Source organism: Athene cunicularia (genome assembly GCF_003259725.1).
Source record: "Athene cunicularia isolate RWA chromosome 10 unlocalized genomic scaffold, athCun1 chr10_part1, whole genome shotgun sequence".
Lineage (NCBI taxonomy): Eukaryota > Metazoa > Chordata > Aves > Strigiformes > Strigidae > Athene > Athene cunicularia.
The window spans coordinates 16,005,882-16,023,980 of NW_020799112.1; the positions used below are offsets into that span (position 1 = coordinate 16,005,882).

The following is an 18,099-nucleotide window of genomic DNA, read 5'->3' on the forward strand; positions in this document are numbered from 1 at the left end:
AAAAAAAAAAAAAAAAAAAAAAAAGGGGACGATCCAAGGAGGAGATTCACAACCAAAATCTCATCTTGAATCTTGAAGATGGAATAAAGTACCAATGGGAAGAAGCAAGTCTCCATGCTCTGTGATCTGGGAGCATTATCTGTCAAGATGATGGATGCACAGCTCTCACGAGAGCGCATGAATGCTGCGAAAGGGTTATGAGCCTCAGGTTTAAAAGTGAGACAGTCAAGGAAGCAAGCTTTGAAATGAGGCATGGGATCAAAATAATTCATAGAGAGAGGAGAAACTGTTCTAACATAAACCATAAAGCACAGGAGGGCGTTGGGAAGAGAGAGGAAGCACAGATATTAAAGATCACGTTAAAAGAGAGCTGGAGGGAGAGCGGCTGAGGGCAGGCATGTGGCTTGGGTGCAAGGAGGGCACAGGAGGACGTCCCTGCACTCAGTTTCAAATTTTACCTTTACTTTAGGCTGGTGACACTCTCTTCCACGTTAAGGAAAACCACTTTTTTTTTCTCCTTAAATCCAGAGGGTTTCCCACCTTTTAAAACCTCTTTAAGAACTAAGGGTTTTAAAAACTTTTCCCTCTTTCCCACAGGAACAGCAAATCAGAAAGTAGGCTGTTAAGACTTAATATAGTTTGACCTACAAAATTATTCAACTCTGGGTCTCCTTGCTCTTCTCTCCGTAAACCCATGTCACAGCCTGCACAAAGACTTTCCCCTGGGCTAGAGATACTGATACTCTTGTGGTGGAAGGATCTTCGCTGAGGGGCTGCGAGTAGTTACTACCCAGGCAGCATGATACAGTTGCATTTCCGCACTCAAGATCACCCCACCTTGATCTCTCGGAGCTCTCTTAGCAGCTGAAATGGTGATGAACAGGGAAGTGAAAAGAGCGAATCACAGCGTGGACAGTCTCAGCCTGAGCTAGGACCTCCTTGCAAGCCTGAGGAACTTCAAACCCAAAGTTCTCTGTCCCTACTCAGGTTTTACTGCTGAGGTACAACAGGTTTTTCAACAGAAGTTTTCTCAACTGTGGAAGTCACAGCAGTTTCCTACCTCCGCCCAGCTGCCATCTGGTCCCTTCATAAGCCAGGGTATGGGCCTGCAGCAACAAACCCATTCCCTCCTCCCCAAGCACAGATTTCTCTCCCATTCAACACTACCAGCAGCACCCTCAGGGGAAAAAAACCCAAAAAACATTACAACACTTTCTCACAGCACCAAAACTGCCAAGGATTCTGTTATGGGTTCCTTCTCAATATTTTGGGGTGTTTGTTTCAGTCTGCATCATTTCTAGGTACTTACAGGCTCTGTATTTCTCCTCAGCTCACCCCAAACAGCCTTTAGACCATTCACACCCAACAACCTCCTTTCTCTGCCTATCACTTATCAGCTACTGATGCTCCAGGTGTTTTCCATTTCTTAATGCTGAGCATCCTTTCCCCCTGTCCTCAGCCATCACCTGCCACCTCCTCTACATCAGCCAGCGGAGCCATGCAAGAAGTTCCCTAAGCTTTCCTGTTTGCTGCTCTTTTTGGGTTTCCTAGTAAATCTGCTCCTTTCTACTCAGACTGCAGCAATATTGACAGCATTACAGACACACATATTTTACTCAGGTTCCTTAATTAGCTTCATCTTATTTTAGTTTGCATAAACCACGTTCTCTTTTTATTGCATAAACTATTTCTTCTCTTTCAACCACTTGTGGTGCTCCAGTCAGTTTGCTTCCAAACCAGAGGGCTAAATTTAATCCCCCACTCCCCATTCAGCTTTCTCCATTTACAGTATTTTTTTGGTAGTGCTTTTTTTTCCCTTTCTTTTCTTTTCTGGGTTGGGGTGGTTTTTTTTTTTCCTTCTTTCCAAGAGGCTGGGCTTCCTTTTCTGTCCGTAAGCCCTCCTATTTCCCCCTGCCCCCTGGATGCCTGCCTACCTTTACTCTAAAATCCAGAGGAGGATCCAATACACTTAGTTTGCCAGCTCTTCAAGAGGTATCTAAGGAGGCTGACAGGAGTTTGATGGTCTCTCTTGCAGCCAGTGGCAGCTAATGTGGTCTGAAACCCTCTCTCTCTTTTTTTGCCATTCACACACAGTACTTACTCTTCAAGCCTGCTGCTGCTGCCACTGCCTGAAAGGACCTGAAATACCACACAGGGAATTTTGGGGAACCGGGGAAAAAAAAAAAAAAAAAAAGGCAGGAAAGTTCATCTGGAGATTGTGAAGAAGACATACAGTAATAGCAAGAAGTGGAAAGCTCTTTCCTTCTTGAAAGCCGAAAAACACCTCATTTCTCTGCCAGGTGTATGGGACTTAGATTCTGGAAGCACTGCACTGAACTGTTTAAGGTAACGTATTGCACTTTCCTCCCTTCGCTCTTTGGTGTCTTTGCCTTAACTTTCCTATTTCTTTCCTCAGTGCTCTAAAGATGCAGGCTCTCAGTCAGTGGATTGGTTGTTTCCCTGGTGAGCAACCAGCAGCGAAATATGAGAGAAGTTGTAAACGGATTGAGCCTGAGCTTCTCCACAGTTTCCCTTCTGCAAGCAGCACTGCTGTGAGAGGGGAGCCTGTGCCTGGAGTGCCTCTCGGTGTGATGGTCCTCACCAACAACCCACCCGTTACAGGGAACAAACCTATAGCCAGAGGCAACAACTATGTGTCAAGTTTGTTAGTTGTCTTGGGGAAGGGAAGCAAACCACCGGCTTAGGAGATCCTGTAGCCAAAACCACAGGGTGGAAGGGCAGAGACACTCTCCCTCCCCAAAAGACCCTCCAACCCCTCGCTGTTTCTTTGGGATGGATCTCAGGTACCACTAGAGCCCTGGCAATATTTCTGAGCACTGGGGAAGGAGGCTGCCATCGTGCTGATTTGTTGCAAGTGTCCGAAAAGGCTGCGGGGTTTCTCACAATTATTGCTTTGATCGATGTCGTTGCTTTGCTCCAGGGAAGGCAAAGGCTGATTTCTGAGCTAGACGAGTGTTAAGCTCTGTAGGGGCTGACAAGTTCAGAAAGAGCATGAAAAGAGCCTGGATGCCGGAGGGTTTGACAGCGCGCTCCCTCGAGTGAGGATGGCAGGGACCGATGGTTGGCAGAGTCTCCTGGGTTATTTCCAGTGAGCTGCTTCAGGCGTTAGTCAGTACCTGCTCTCTTTCCGAATCCATTCACAGATGAAGCATATTTTTAGCAATCGTTCGCAGGGAGCTGAGCTCTTCTGCAGAAGTGGACAGAGCAAAAAGGGTTTTACTTTTCGGAATCTCTATCGGAAATTTCTTCTTTTCGTTCATTTACTACTTTTTAAAACTTCTCATTGAAACCTTATGCTAAGTAACCCTCTGCATGTAGCAGAAAGCAGACATTTTAACCTTTCCCTTTTGAGTTGTTTAGCCAGAAAACTTTGGTTTGAAAAGCTTTCCTAGCTTTCTACAATAACTTTGCCAGATGTGGAAAGGGGGGGAATATCCCACAATGAAATAGCTGGGAGAGAGGAACTTTTTAGCATTCTTCACTACTTTGGATTTTGTCTGTAAGCTCCCAATAAAAGATGTTGGCTGAGCAGAGGGGCCAGGGCTTTGGGGACTGAGTTTGGTGGGCTTTCAGATCCTGCAAAGAAGGACAATCCTGCGCTCTTTTGGAAGCTGAGCTATTTGTTTCTTTGCTTTGGTTATTTGATGTTATATTTTCCTGCTCGCTTCAACAGACCATATCTGCCTGATAGGTCAAAGGGGAGATGTTGCCTCTTTCTGAGATGTTTCGAGTTGCTGTCAGAGTGCAAGAAAGGGAGGCATCCCCTCCCACCATCGCCGGATGGGGCAGAGGGTGAGGGCTGGAGATGTGCCCATGCTGTCTGAGCACTCTCAGCAGCCTGAACGGTCTTTGGGGGAAAACTCCATCTGTTCCACTTGAACTGCTGTTTAATGTTTCCTATAATCACCTCCATGTACAGTAGCAGGGTTTGACAGCAGCGCGAGGGTTTGACGATAGATGGGCAAAGAGAACCAATGAGATAGGAAATTGAGGGAGTGAAAGAGATGGAGGGAAAAACTTACTAAGGAAAAGAGGATATTAAATAAAGTCCAGCAGACTTAGCACTGTCAGAGCAAACAGCAGCTCATCACTGTAAAATGCTACTTAATTAGTGAGGAGCATTAAGGGTTTTAGAGAAGAGGATGAATGGTATCACTTAAAAGGCAGAAATGAATGAGTGTGTAAATGAAAAGAGAGACCAGGTTGTCGTCCAGCACTCTGAAGTCACCCAGGGACTAGCATAACAGTCAGAAACCCTGGGGGCTCCAAACTCCACTCCATTATTGGTCTTTTCTCTCCAATTCTCTGTCTGGAGCAGATCCTCTACAAACCTAAGCTGCACAGATCCAGTGACTTCATTGCCTTCCCATGCTGACTTACACCCGGCAGGAACTGGGCTGGTGGAGGGCCAGCTGGTCCCATTTTAAAAATCAACGGGACCTTTCTTAACCGCCTGAGACATCTTTTCCACCACCACCCTCCTCCGTCTCCACGCTTCCCCCTTTCCCTCACCAGTGGTGGGACGGCTGCTCTACCACAAGACAACCTTCCCCAAGCTGCTCTCTTCCTCCTCCTCCTCCTCCTCCACCTCCTCCTTTCCCCCCCCAAAACCCGCTGCAGCCTCCACGTGTGTAACAAGCCGGGCTGTGTGTGCCACTCTCAGGCAGCTTCCCAGCAGCAGCAACAAAAGCCGTGTTCATAGCGGGTCTGGACCACATACGGAGCCAGCGCACGACGGCTGCCGAGCAGCCCAGAGCAGCCAGGGCTGTTTAAAGAGTGAAAGAGAGAGAGAGACAGCAAAGAGAGGGAGCTGTTATATATTAAAAAAAAAAAAATACTTGAGCCCAGTGCAACAACGGAAACCTTACAGTTTACTTTTAAAAACTCAGTGCTTCCTTGTGAGAGGGCAGAACAGCTCAGCCTGTGTGTGCGGGGCAGGTCTGCGGGCTCTGCCTGTGTGCACAAGGGCGGGTGTGTGAGCGCTGCCTCCCCTCCCCTCCCTCTCAATGGACTCACAGTATAAATCTAAAGAAGCTTTTTGTTGGCCTGATGAATAGGCGGGGGGTTTTGTCGTGCTACCCGCGCAGCCTTCTTTGAGACACTTCGCACCGAGACATTTTTCCTCTGTGTGCTTTTCGTTGGGTTTTCCCTTTTTAAGAAAAATTTCCATTTCTCCCTTGCATGATATTCCCCCTCCCTAGTGATTGCTCCGTACAGACCAGAGAGCAGAGAGGTGGAGGGGAGGATGAGAAATACCAGAATCATTTGACTTGGGTACCCCAAGAGCTTCCATGAACTTTAGCTGTTGAAATGCCCTGAGGTGTTAAGTAGCAGCCCTGTGGACCTCCTCACCCGATTTCCTTCCCCTGCTTTACAAGCCCAACCGCTGTGCAATCAGTTTGAGTGATCTAACACTCCTGATGGCTTCAGCCTGTTGACAGAGGCAGCTGGAGCCATGTCACTGCCCCCATGACCAAGAGAGTTTAAGGGAGATGATGTGACTTGAGCACACTGGCCGTGCAGCCGAGTCCAAAAGCCACCGCCACCAGGTTCTGTTCCTGTTGCATAAACTGCATGGAAGCTACCTGGGATCCGGCTTTGCCTGCGGGTTTCCATGGCTTTGCCTTTTCCCAAGGCTGGCTGAGTTGGAAATCTGGCTGTGCTTGGGAGCTGGAGAGGAGGACAGACCAGAGGCCACAGAAAGGACTCTTCTGAGAGAAAGGAGCAGGAGATGAAAGCCAGGGAGTGGGAGACCTCTGACAAGCAAAATCATCTAGGTTTTCACCTTTGTAGTTGCTCTTGATGTCAGCCAAGGCTTGGTAATTCATGACTTTTCTACAAACCCCAGTGCAAGCCAGAGGACACCTGGGTCAGTTGAAGTAGGAGAAATTTTGGGAGAGACCCAAAATTAATGCAGATGAAGAGCCCTACCTCACTGCTCAGTTTCCCCCCCGGGTTGTCACTGTGTCCTGAGAGAGTGCAGGCTTATGGTGAAAGGAGCAGTGATTGCTGTGAAGAACTTGGGTGATGGGATGTCCTGGGAAAGGTAGGTCTGTGCTGTTTGACCTGGCAGCTGTGCTTGCTATGACAGTTAGTGAGGCACTGCATGACCTTGAACACAGGGACGATCCCGGTTGCCATTTTACCAGGGAACTACCTGGGAGCCAGGGATCTTCTGACCCACCTTAGTGCTGTGCAGGGGTGGAAGGAGGTGAGCCCAGCCTTCCCCCGTGTCCAGTGTTGGGTAGGGCAGATCCCGGAGGAAAGGCACTCGCTTCAGCAGAGGCCACACCGGGCAATGCCAAGACAAAAAGGCACCTGTGAGAGCAACCATGTCTTATCACAGGGACGAGGTGATCCAGACAGGATATTTCGTCTGGCAGGGTGGTGCTCATGGGTTAGGCCCGAGAGGAGTAAAACTGTCTATTAAGCCATGCCCAATAAACCTAGCTTACATTGGGAGAATATGGAATGTAAATACTCATGCTTCAAGCCGTAAGGTAACCACTAAGTGCTAGTGTTAAAAAGAAACTTCCTCCTCAGCAATTTATTCCCTATTTTTCGATGATGAGAACTTTGCTCTCAAGCTGGGGATATAGCTCTTGTCCAAGACAGGATACTGGCCTGGACACACCATTGGTTTCATCTGGTCTGGCAATTTCCATGTGCCTTTGGCTTCTCCAATGCCCTTGGTTAGCATTGAGCAGAGGACTTGGACACTTTATAAACAGTAGTATAGAAAACCACTGAAGGAGAGAAGGAGTCATCTGTGATGGCTGCAAGAAATACAGATTTGACTTAATAGGCGAGAAATTTGAATATGAATAATTTGACAGGAAAAAGAATCCATAGGGGAAAATACCAGGAAATAACCGAGGAACATCTCCTGACCGAGGTTAGAGAACAGACTGGAGAAAAAAAGGTGTGTAAAGGAAATGCAGAGGCCAGCAGCTGATAAACAGGTGAAAATGATGGTGCTGATCCCTTCCAGCTGGAGCTCCCATCCATCATTCACACCTCCACTGGGAGAGCAGCCGCTGTGCTGGTGATTGAATAACCTGTAATCCACAGCAAAACCTGCCGCTCCTGCTGGGATCCTGCACAGGGCCAGGGATAAATACCCCGCCACAATCCTGGAAATCCCCAAACACCGCGGGATTTGCACAGGGCAGGGCAGATTCCGTAGTTTTGCTGGCACAAATCTATTGACTTCAGAAGATTACTCCGGTTTAACAGTCCTGTGGTACAGCAGCCGTAGATCTCACTGTAATTAACATTACATCATTTGTACCACGGTTTCAAGGTTGAAATCATCATGTAGTTCGCATATTGGAAATTACTGGATAGTTTTCATATAAATGATTAACTGTCGCTGTTACTTAACGCAGAAAAATTGTTTCTATGATGTTTGGTGAACAAATAATACCCTGCACCTCTATAGCAAATCGGCTTCAAAGTAATACTTCAGTGCTGTACCATAACGAATACCCTCCCATTCTGTAATAACCACTCTGCAAATGATGTCTTTTCCTCTGTTGTAAATTATACCGTGCATTTACTGCCACTGTTGCTATTGCATTCAGTTTGGTTAGTAAATAATACTCTTTCCCTACCATTGTATCTGGGGTTTAAATAATACCCTGTCCTCACACAGTACTTGGCATGTAAGTGTCACCCTAATCCTGCTCAGTACTTTGGAGTGCACAGAACATCCTGCTGCAGAACAAATTGCAGCCTTCCTCTCTGTAGTATTTGCCCTCTAAATATTACCCTGCTGGTTTATGTAGCATTTATTGTACAAATAATACCCTACTGCCTTGTAGTAATTGATATGTAAGTGATACGGTCAGACTGCAGGGGTACTTAGTCTGCTAATACTGCCCGCTATACTGGCATTAGATGAAACAGCGGAGTTGTGCAGTGGAGGATGCTGGGCTCCCGCCTCAGCCCTTTGTCACTGATATTTGGCCCTTCTCTCAAAAACCAGGGTGTTCAGCAGCCGCAGAGCTGGAGCTGTCCTGCAGCCATCACTGCCTGTCAGCAGGGAAAAAATCACCCCTCTGCTTGGCCAGCTAGCCCATGGGATCTTGTGGGGAATTGGTGTCCTTCAAGCCACTTTGCCAAAGACAGGGCAAAATCCTTGTCCCTTCACAATTCCCAGATGCCCTGCATTTTGCCTCCTAAAAAAACCCGCTTTGCTGCTAGCTAACAGCAGAGATCGCCTTCCAGTCTCAATGTATGGTTTCCTACCTGTTAAGAGGACAGCGTGAAATGATTCAGCACCGCTGGTAACATTGAGTCGTGTTTAGCAGAGGACAGAAGGGTCCTCGTTACTCTTATTGCTCAGCTCTGAATCTGTTGAGCATTCTGAAATTCTCCAGACCAACCCCAGCGTGCCCCTGGGACTACGGCACTCTGCAGTGCTGTACCCATTTCACCCGTGTAATTATTTCCGTATCAGTACACCAATAGGCACACGTACCTTCCTTTTCACCTTTCTGAAGCATGTGAATGTTGTTTTGGGCCATTCTCTTGCTGTATCCAGGCAGGCATGTGGGTTACAGGCATGAAGATCTCAGAATCAACCAAGATCTTCATTTCAGTTCATCTTCAGTGTTGTGCTTTCAGCTCCCACTAACATAACCCAAAGGAACTTTGAACTAGCGAGCCCAGGCAGCATCACCGCTCCAACAAAGACAGCACTGAGTTCAGTGTGGGCCACAAAATCTTTCTGAGAAGTGAAATAAGTTCTTGGGTTAGTTGTCCTCTGCTGGACATCACATAGCCAGGTGTGCTTAGCAGGGCAGCAGCCAGCTCAGTCTTGTCTACAGCACCTAGTGACGCTCCCCTTGAAGAAATTAGGGAAAGTACGCCTCAGTCTTCCTCTACATTCTCCATTAGTGAAACCATGTATTTTGCCCTAAAGACCCTGTTTCAAAGAGTTAAACTCCTGTCCTTCCTTCTGCTAGCCCCACCAGATCTTCTCCTTTAGTCAAGGTAAGATTTTTAGGCAGAGGTGATACCTCCAAAAGCAGCTGAGAACGTTGGAAAATAAATATTCTTTGGTTAACACAATTCCCTTTTTCAGCTTTTCAATCTGCACAGGCACCTCACTTCTGCCCTGGCTTTGACCAGTTTCATACAATTGCCACTGGCCTCCTACTTTGAATGAGAGCATCGGACCAACATAACCCCATGTGCTTTGTGAACATTATGCTCAGCCCTTTCTTTCCCAGGTTCTAAGGCCTCCCACTCCCCCTGCATCCTCCATGGCAGCTCAGCTGTTCATGTGTTGTTGGAGTGAGGGTGTTTTGGCAGATTCAGGAGCAGTCCAACGTTAAAGGCAAGAAGGCTGCTTCCATTATGTGTTTTGGTGAAAGTGAAGACACTCAAATATGTTGGTTGGCACCTTCTCTTCAATCCTGGCACAGTTTATTTCCAATTTCTTCTATTCTCCAACTGGATTGCTCTCTGTTCTGCAACTGCAAACACAGTCGACTTTTTCTGTAGATCTGCTGTGCCTTATCCCTAAGAGATGTGTCTCTCATCCATGCTGTTCGTGTATATTTTAAAACTTATTGGGTATCAGGGTCATTAGATACTCAGATAGCTGATTGAATTTCTCTCCCTTATAAAATTATGTCCGTTTCCAGAAGTTGCTTTAGGAAGAGAAGGCCATGTTTTGCAGAAGTAACAGAGCGCCCAAAGACACGGCAAAGCACTTCTGCAAATTCCATTAGGTGCCTCACTCATCCATCTGCATCTTTAAATTCTGAAATACCATGGACGATTTTGCAGGCTATCAGAGTTTTACTCAACAGCTTTGACATTCCCAGAAATCTCACAGCATCCATGTGAGAGCGCACTGTATCTATTGCTGTTGTGTCAAAACTTGTAACTGAGATCTTTTAAAGCTCAGTTTAGAAGCCATCTGCTAATTTTGTCATGGATCAGAAACCTTTATTTCTCTTGCTCTCAAAAATACTTATATTTTTTCACTCTCCTTTGTGACATCCTTACAGTAGGAAGGAGATTTCATTGAGTCTTTCAGAGGGCAAGCACAGAGCACGCAGCCCAAGGGGACAGGATGTCCAACATGGTTTTTGAACATCCTTAATGCTGCACCAGGGACTCAAGAGGCTGGACAAACCTGGGGTCTGCATGGACCAGAATGTTTATCAGCTGCAGCTTCTCACCTTCCCAGTATACTTCCATTAAAAATCATTAACTTAAAGTATGTCTCATTCAACCACGTTTGCAGGAATGCTCATCCTAGATGTTAGAGAATATTTTTGTTTTGAATGTTTAGCTGTCAACCAGTTTTACTGAACATTGCTCCTATCGTGTGGTTTATTTAAACGGTGTGGATCAATGTGCACTGATGGCTTTTCAGCTGCAGCTATGGAATTACCACAATCTGCACACTGCTCTGAGACAGGACCCAAATGTTACGTATTAAATCTGATTCTCATACTGTGTATAAAAGCCAAACAGGATTTTCCTTGCTATACTGTTTTATGGAATTGATTCTTCTTCTGTCTGAAAGTAGAGTGCTTTGTACAAACTTGTGTGGATTTAGACTTCCCCTTGAGAGCTCTCCCTGCTGTCTTTTTGGGACTTGCAAGCAGTTACTTGTCTAGACTAGGTTTTAATACCACAACTCAGACTTAACGTTCCTAACCTCAGAGGTAAATGGCATCTTTTCCCCTGATTCCAGTGGTAACTGGATCTGGCCACCAGATAATTTACCTGCCCATCTTATTGGAAGAATTACAAGATAGTTTGGTTAAAATAGATTATAATTATTACTTGCTTTTGAACTGTTTTTATATGCCGATACTATAAAACAATTTTTACTTTTATACAGTTTCTCTTAGTGAGTTTCTCTGGTGTCTGAGTTAAAATACCAGTGTAGCATGCTCCAGGATCCATTTTAAAGCCCACGTTTACTCCATCAATGCTGGAGCATATTTGCTGGCTTGAAATACTTTGCTAGGTGGTTATTTTACCTACAAGAGATCTGTGTTGGTGCCCTTCTGCTCCCCAAAATGCAGGCACTGTTGGTTTTAAACTATTCCATGTAACTCTGGAAAAACAACGTTTTCTGTTGCCCCTATAGAATGTTTCACCAAACGCTGGGCAACGTTTTGGCTCTGTCCCTCAACCACATCTCATACAAAGAAGTCCATTTGCCTCTCAGAAAACTTTGTATTCCCATCTAATTACTGTTTTGGTTTCCTCCATACCTCGCTTTCTCTTTTTGAAGGTGTGACATACGGATTTCTCTTAGCAAACTGTAGCTTTGGGCTTATCAGCGATGGCTCCCCAAATGTCTGTGGCTTATGTTAAGGTTAAATTCCCTTTGCAGTCTACACCTCACAGAACGATTTCGTGTAAGAGTCTTGCTTTTAGTCAGGATAACTGTGGTCTCCCCAGATTCACATTTGTGTTCCCTGGGCTTGGTCAGCAACATATTTTCTAGATTGCAAGATCTTTAAGGCAGGGACCGTTGTCTGCTTGTGCTGGGGTAACTCAGTGGAGCCCTGAGATCTGAGCTGTAATGAAAAGATTATTGATATGCATCCATTGACCCTAGACTGAAACTAATTTTGGAGAGGCTAATTGCCTTTGTCTTGCTCCGTCTTTCAATGTCACAGCATCACAGTTGCTTCCTAAGTAATACTGTATCTAAACCCATCTATAAATTCATGTCTATGTAGAGAGAAAGCTCTCTATATACATAACATACATTCAGGTCAAAGAGTTTAACTGTTTTTCAAGTGCAGTGTTTCTGTTCTTCAGGCTAGTTTCACCATTTGTTTGAAGGGAACAGACTTTCAGTCTGGGCAGATTCTCAGAACAAACTGAGATGTCCTTTGGAAAAAAACAAAAGGTTGTGATTCCATTTTGGATTGAACAATGGGTCTCATATTATTTTAAAAATGATCCTTTCATGTTTGTTGCTAGTTTCAGAAAGTGTGTGTTTGAAAGGTTTTCTTGGAAAGTTTTGAACTGACCCAAAGTAGAAATTTCAGCTAGGGAACTAAAACTCTTCTGCGAATTATTCCCTCTCCCATGCTGAGGGGTCTCGTTATCTTTTCTGCTGGGTGGATGAATACATCACCCAGAGACTGGCATCCACCTTCACGGAGGGGCCAGTGGCTAGAAGGGGACAATTTCTTGACACCTTTTCCTTCACCTTACTCCTTCCCTTCCAACTCCCGTCAGTCTCATAAAGTAGGACTTAAAGCTGCTGAGGTCTCTGATGGTCTTTTCTGTGGCAAACCCAAAACGACCTTGTTTGGCTGGAACTATTTTGTCACTAACTTCTGTCTTGTTGTGTTTTGTTTCCCGCTGTACAATTTGGCTTGGTTCAAAAGCATCACTATAGTAGGAAAAAAAAAAAAAAAACAACAAAACAACAAACCACCCAAACCAAACAAATAAAAAACCCCGAAACAAAACAAAACAAAAAAAATTTCTTTTCTTCTTGGAGTGGCTGTTGGTTTCTTCCCAGAAGAAAAGAACAGGCGGAACCAAAGGCAGGAGTTACTGTTCAGATAAAGTGACTTGACAAGTGAATAGGAGCAGTGGATGAGTGTCTGTGCCCAATGGGACTGCCTCTTGCAAGGAGAGATGAGCATCCCTCAGTGTTCCCAACATGGTGAAATCCCCTTGACTCTGGTGCAGACAGGGCAGATGGCTGAGCTTTAAGTTACCTCCATCCCCCAAAAGGAATGAAGCAATATTAAAATAAACAGGGACCTTATTGACTGAGCCAATTAAATAGCGTTAAATACACACTGTGTGTCTTGGCTAAGAGGGAAGAGGGCACTACATGCCAGAATGGTCTCCTGGTACGTGAACAGTTTGAGCACACAGAAAAGGAAGGGATTGTACAGCAATGCAGGGCTACCAGGTGCCATGAGATGGCACTGGCTGGGGCAGTGACTGAGGATGAATATAAAGGAAAAATCTGAAAGAAGAGATGGCCTGGTAAGATTTTAACAGGGCCTTAAACGCTCCACACACTTACAGGAAAGCTCCTGGTTTGTACAGCCGGACAGTAGCCACGGACACTGCCCCTGCTCAGCACCGCCTGTGCATGACTTGGTCCCTGGAAGGGAGGTGAGGGGGAGCTCATTTTCTGTGGTCCACGTAATCTTGCACCACGGCTAAAACTGTCAAGCGGGGGACAAAGCAGGCTGGGAGAGCTGGTCTAGGAGGAAATGAGAGGAGACAGCGATCCATTCTCCTGCTGCCATGCATGAGGTGGTTTCAGGGGGTGCAATGCCCAGCCATTGATTGAGCTTTCCTAAAACCAGAGATGAGGGTGAAAAGCTGTTTCTCTTTCTTAATCCTTCCTGTACCATTCAGTCTCCTAGATTAGTACAAGCTGGCATGGCTGTTTTGTGCTCAGCCTAGTTGTCAGAGGTTTGCTGGCAGAGGAAACTGAGAAGTAGGAGGGTCTTCCTCGCCACAGCCAAGGCAGCACAACCCTCATTATAGTCTGAATGCGAAGTCTGTGGTCTCTGTTTATACTTTGTGTCCTCTCCAAAAACTGGAAGGCAAAGCCAGCCCAGTGCCTTCAGAACTGAGGTTCATCACACCAGTCCCAGACAGCAGAAAACTTTGATGAAAACCTAGTCCAATATTTCGGTAAAGACCCTTCTTTGGGACCAGGGGTGTGTGAGAGCCTTCGTCAGCAGTAGCAAAACCCACACTTGCATTACGTTTGGGGGTTCACGTTGCTTGCCAGAGAAAATATCTGAATTCTCAGTGACTAGAGGCTTGTGAATCAAAAAGGAAAAGCTCTTTCACTCCAAGGAAACTCTCTGCTTGCCTGCACAGGGAGTGCGTATGAACATTTGACATGCATGTGCCTTTCTAAGGAATCACAAATAGTTTTAGTGTCTGGAAACAGGAGAAATAGTAATCCCTTGCTTCTCTACTAAAAATGCTAGTGATCCACTCAGTAGGAAAAGATGGCTCTCAGTCTTCTGGGGTTATGAAATAAAAAAAATTGCCAAGAGATCGCTACTTTTCAAATCTTGCAGATTATTTATGGCAATTCACTTGGACCACTGGCACTACCTCCAGAACAGCACATGGCAAGATGTCTCCCCCATTTCCAGCCAGTAAATCAGAAAGCCCCAGGACCTCTCCCATGCCATTTGCCCTTTTGTCTTCCAGGTCATCCCAAAGGGAGGATCAAGTTGAGATTCCACCTTCCTCACAAAACTAAACTGTGCATGTCTTGAATTTATGAGACAGGAAATCTACTTGGGAGGAAAGCTAGGGCTGAAACAGCCTCATTTAAGTAAATCTAAGCACAGTGTTTACACAATGTCTGGAATTAATGCAGAGAAAACTTTCAGGTGCCAACCTTGGAAAGAGAAAATGGGGAGCAAAAAGAGAGCAGATACTGAGACTGTGATGAACCTGAACTCCAGGTTGGATGGAAGGTTGCTTTTACTTCTGTTAAGTGCCAGCAGCATGCTGTACTTGGTAATGCAAAGACCAGACAGATAGGATGGGATTGCTCACATATCTCTTTCACGTCCAAGCTGTGACAGTGTGAGGATGGTTAGTATCACCAGCTCTGTGTATTCCCAGCATGGATGGCCTCTCCAAAGATTGTGGTGCAGCATGATGTATGTAGCACACCAGTAGAAGGTGTCCTTAGCTGCAGTCTTCGTATCTTATAAGAGGTGCTTATTTCACATGAAATTATACTAATGCAAGCTAAGGCTATGCACAATATTACACATGACTGGTATCAACCAAGAATGTGGTCACACTACATGTCATTAGCCAGGACGATGCTTTCTGTCTACCTGGACCACAGAAAGAGGAAAAATCATTACCGTTGTGAAGCTAACAAGAACCACTTCATGATGTCTCTTCCAGTCCTGCCCAGTGCTTTGTTAGGTGGAGTTTCATATCGCATTTCTTAGGAGCACACATGTTGCATCCAAGGCAATTTTGGATATTAGTAGATCAGTAGTTTAGCAGATCAGTAGGTTAGTATTATGGGCAGCAACTAGCAAAGTCAGTAAAGACTTCGGTCTCCATACCTTTGGATTCTGTATTAAAACATGTTTTCAAAGGCATTATGGATTTCTGGAAAACCAGCCTTCTGAAGGGCTAAACTGGGTCAGAGGAGAAGCGAAGCAAGACAGAAGATGTTCATGAATCTTCTGCCAGCGTAGAAGCACTGCAGAGATTTGCTACTCTGCAATCATGTTCACATCTTGTTCTGTAGCCAGAGAGGGATGTTTTCTCATTTTCAAGGCTGCTGTTTTGCAAAAATGAGGTTTCAGCCTACTCATGAAACAAACAAATGAAAAGTCAAATTCAGCCCAAGTGAGAATTCCCAGGGCAGCCTGTGCATCATTCTCGCACTCCAGCAGAGTAATGGGCTATCCCCCAACTGGGGCAAGCAGCTGCGGTCAGGCAGCTGAGCTTTACCCATCCCACACCAGCTTTCCTGGCATCTGCAGAGAACCTGCCTGCCTGTTTAGTTGATACCTGCTTGGAGAAGGTAGTTATGTGGTGATTTAGAGAGGCCTTACCGAGGTAATGGAAGGAGGGTTTTCCAGGTCCCTTGGTCTTCTCTTTCTCCTGCTTTGCACTGAGTTTAGATAGCTTGGATCGTAGGTGCACAGAAGCAACAGCTTTCATATTTCTCAGCGGGTTTTATAGGGAGCCAGTGCATTTGGATGAAAGGAGTTGTCATCTGAAGAGCTTGTTCTTGACTTCCTTGGATCATGGCCCAAGCTGCCATCTTCACACCTGACAGCCAGGGAGGATCTGTTTTCTTTTCTTGTGGGTTTTGGTGGGTTTCCTTCCTGTGTCTAGGGAATCTTCTCTCAAGGCTGACAGCAGCTCCAGAAAACGTGTAGATTGTCACTTTCTTCCCATGGGATGTAATTGCTTACCTGTGTCTTGCTACCAAAGAAGGGTCATGGGTGATTGCTTTCCCAGAGGCAGCATATCCAGAGGAAAGAGATTTACAAGTTCCATTGCTTCTCTGTAGATTAAATTCTTCCTTCCTATCCCAAATGAAGAGATAGATCCCAATTACATTTGACTGTTGTGAATAAAAAATAGGGTTTATAAGGAGGCTTTATGAAGTGCATAATCACCCTCCCACCTCTAAAAGTTAGATGTCTAACAGGGCTCCAGGCTCCCTTACTAGCCGACAGAGAAATGGCTGAATCACTCTTTAAAGGTTCTCAACCGAGACTTCTATTTCATAAGGAGATAAATTGCTCTTTAGAAGTTTCTTTTTCTCCCCTTGCAGTAGAGAGGATTTTCAGTGAGAGCTTCAGCTAGTCTCAAAGGCTCATTGTTCCCTTGACTTTAGAGGCGTTGGGGGTGGTTTGAATGAGGCTCTTGCTTTCCATATTGAGCAGACACTCAGAGCCATGGCAGCTCAGGACTTGGTGTTGATCCCACACCTTGCATGAAAGGCTCCAGCTGTTATCTGCTTGCCATAATGGACAATTTCTCTGTCCTCGAAGAGTTAGAAAACTGCTGGTGTGTGTGTTCCCAGTAACAGACAGTTCTGGTTTTCCTGCAAGAGAGCTGGTTCTGGGGTGGCCAGTGGTATGGGTTTCTGCTGTTCTGCTCCAGCCTGTGTGTTTAGCTTGTTTCTGATCTCTGAGGAGAAAAAAGAAGAAGGAAAAAAAAAAAAAAAAAGGAGAAATGCTGCTGAAGTTAATGGAGATGTAACGTAAAACCAAAGTAAATCAGGGGAGAATGAGAGCCATTCTGTGGTAGATACCAGAAAGAGATAAGTGCTTCTAAAGCTTTTTGTGTTCAGTAGGATGTTTGTTTCAGACCATAGGTCTGAGCTTGGATCACTAACTGAACCTAGCATATGACTGTTTATGTTTCGCTAAGATTTCCTGGGGCATCTTGTTTATTGAAAGCATGTCCATACATCCATGGGTATTTTATCTTTTCCTGTAGTGTATGTGCAATATAATTAGATAAACAGTCTAACAGTCTGCAACTCTTTTATTGAAAGCAAAGTCATAAAGACGCTGAAAATGGAATAGCACAGAATCAAAATTACAGGTTGAGGCAACTTTGGTCCTTTGTGGAGGAGGACAGAGAGGAGCTCTGGACCACACGTAATGGCTGAGGTGCATGCTGATCCCGTCACCAGGGCATATTAGCAGAGGTGTGTCTGACCGTGTTCATGCCTGCAGTAGCAAGGGGTGCTCCAGGACAGGAGCCAGCTGAGGCTTGAGGTGGAACCTGACATTATCCCTCGTCTTCAACAAACATTCTCTGCTTTGTGCCTTATGGACTAAGAGCGCCTTGATGCTGTCAGTTTGCCATCTCCTGTAACGATCCAGGCAGCCAATGCCACAAGACTGTCAGTGTGTGGAGGACTAGATCCTCGATGACAAAATATCTGAGCAGTTATTGCCGTGTGTCTTTCTGATTGGGGAAAAAAGGGCTTTATTGTTCCAGTGATGGTTTCAGAAACAGAGCAGGCAGGAGCAGCATCCAAGCTGCTCTGTATATAAAGACCTTACTCTCAGAATGGTTTGGAAGCCAGACAGAATGGAATATTTCTCCTATTTTCTTTGCAGCTGAAAAAACATGAAAAATCACAGGAGTGCATTTATTGCAAAAAAAAAAAAAAAAAAAAAAAAAAAAAAAAAGAAAGAAAACTGGTTTTGCCCACTCCCCTCAATTTTTCCCCCCCTTCCTTCCCTCCCATTTCCTGGACCAGGCTGAGGTTTTTAACAGAAAAGCTCTCAGTCCTGCACAGAGGCTGGGAACATGCGGAGAGACAATAAAGTGTTTGTTCTCAGAGATCATAGAGGAATGGTTTGTAGTTTTACATGGGAGAGAAGAAAACACTGTTTGACTCCAAAGCCTACAAGGGCATGAGACCATGCTGTCTAAACACACATAAGAACCTTCCTCATGTCCCTGCTTGGGTGATGGTGTCTCCTCAGACCTCATCAAACCCTTGGTCCCCGGTGCTGGTGCCTGAAAATAATAGTGCTGAAATAAGGCTGGATGGAGGTGACCCTGTGTCCTAGAGAAACTAAG

General features: G+C 45.4%; 1 protein-coding gene across 2 annotated transcripts in view; it reads left to right on the forward strand.

The window, feature by feature from the left end:
* The first annotated feature begins 2,030 nt into the window (after positions 1 to 2,030).
* Positions 2,031 to 18,099, forward strand: part of ACAN (aggrecan) — a 50,905-nt gene continuing 34,836 nt past the window's right edge. For both annotated transcript variants that reach the window (XM_026856426.1, XM_026856425.1), the window contains exon 1: positions 2,031 to 2,346. The gene's annotated coding sequence lies outside the window, so the exon portion shown is untranslated. The remainder of the gene's footprint in view (positions 2,347 to 18,099) is intronic.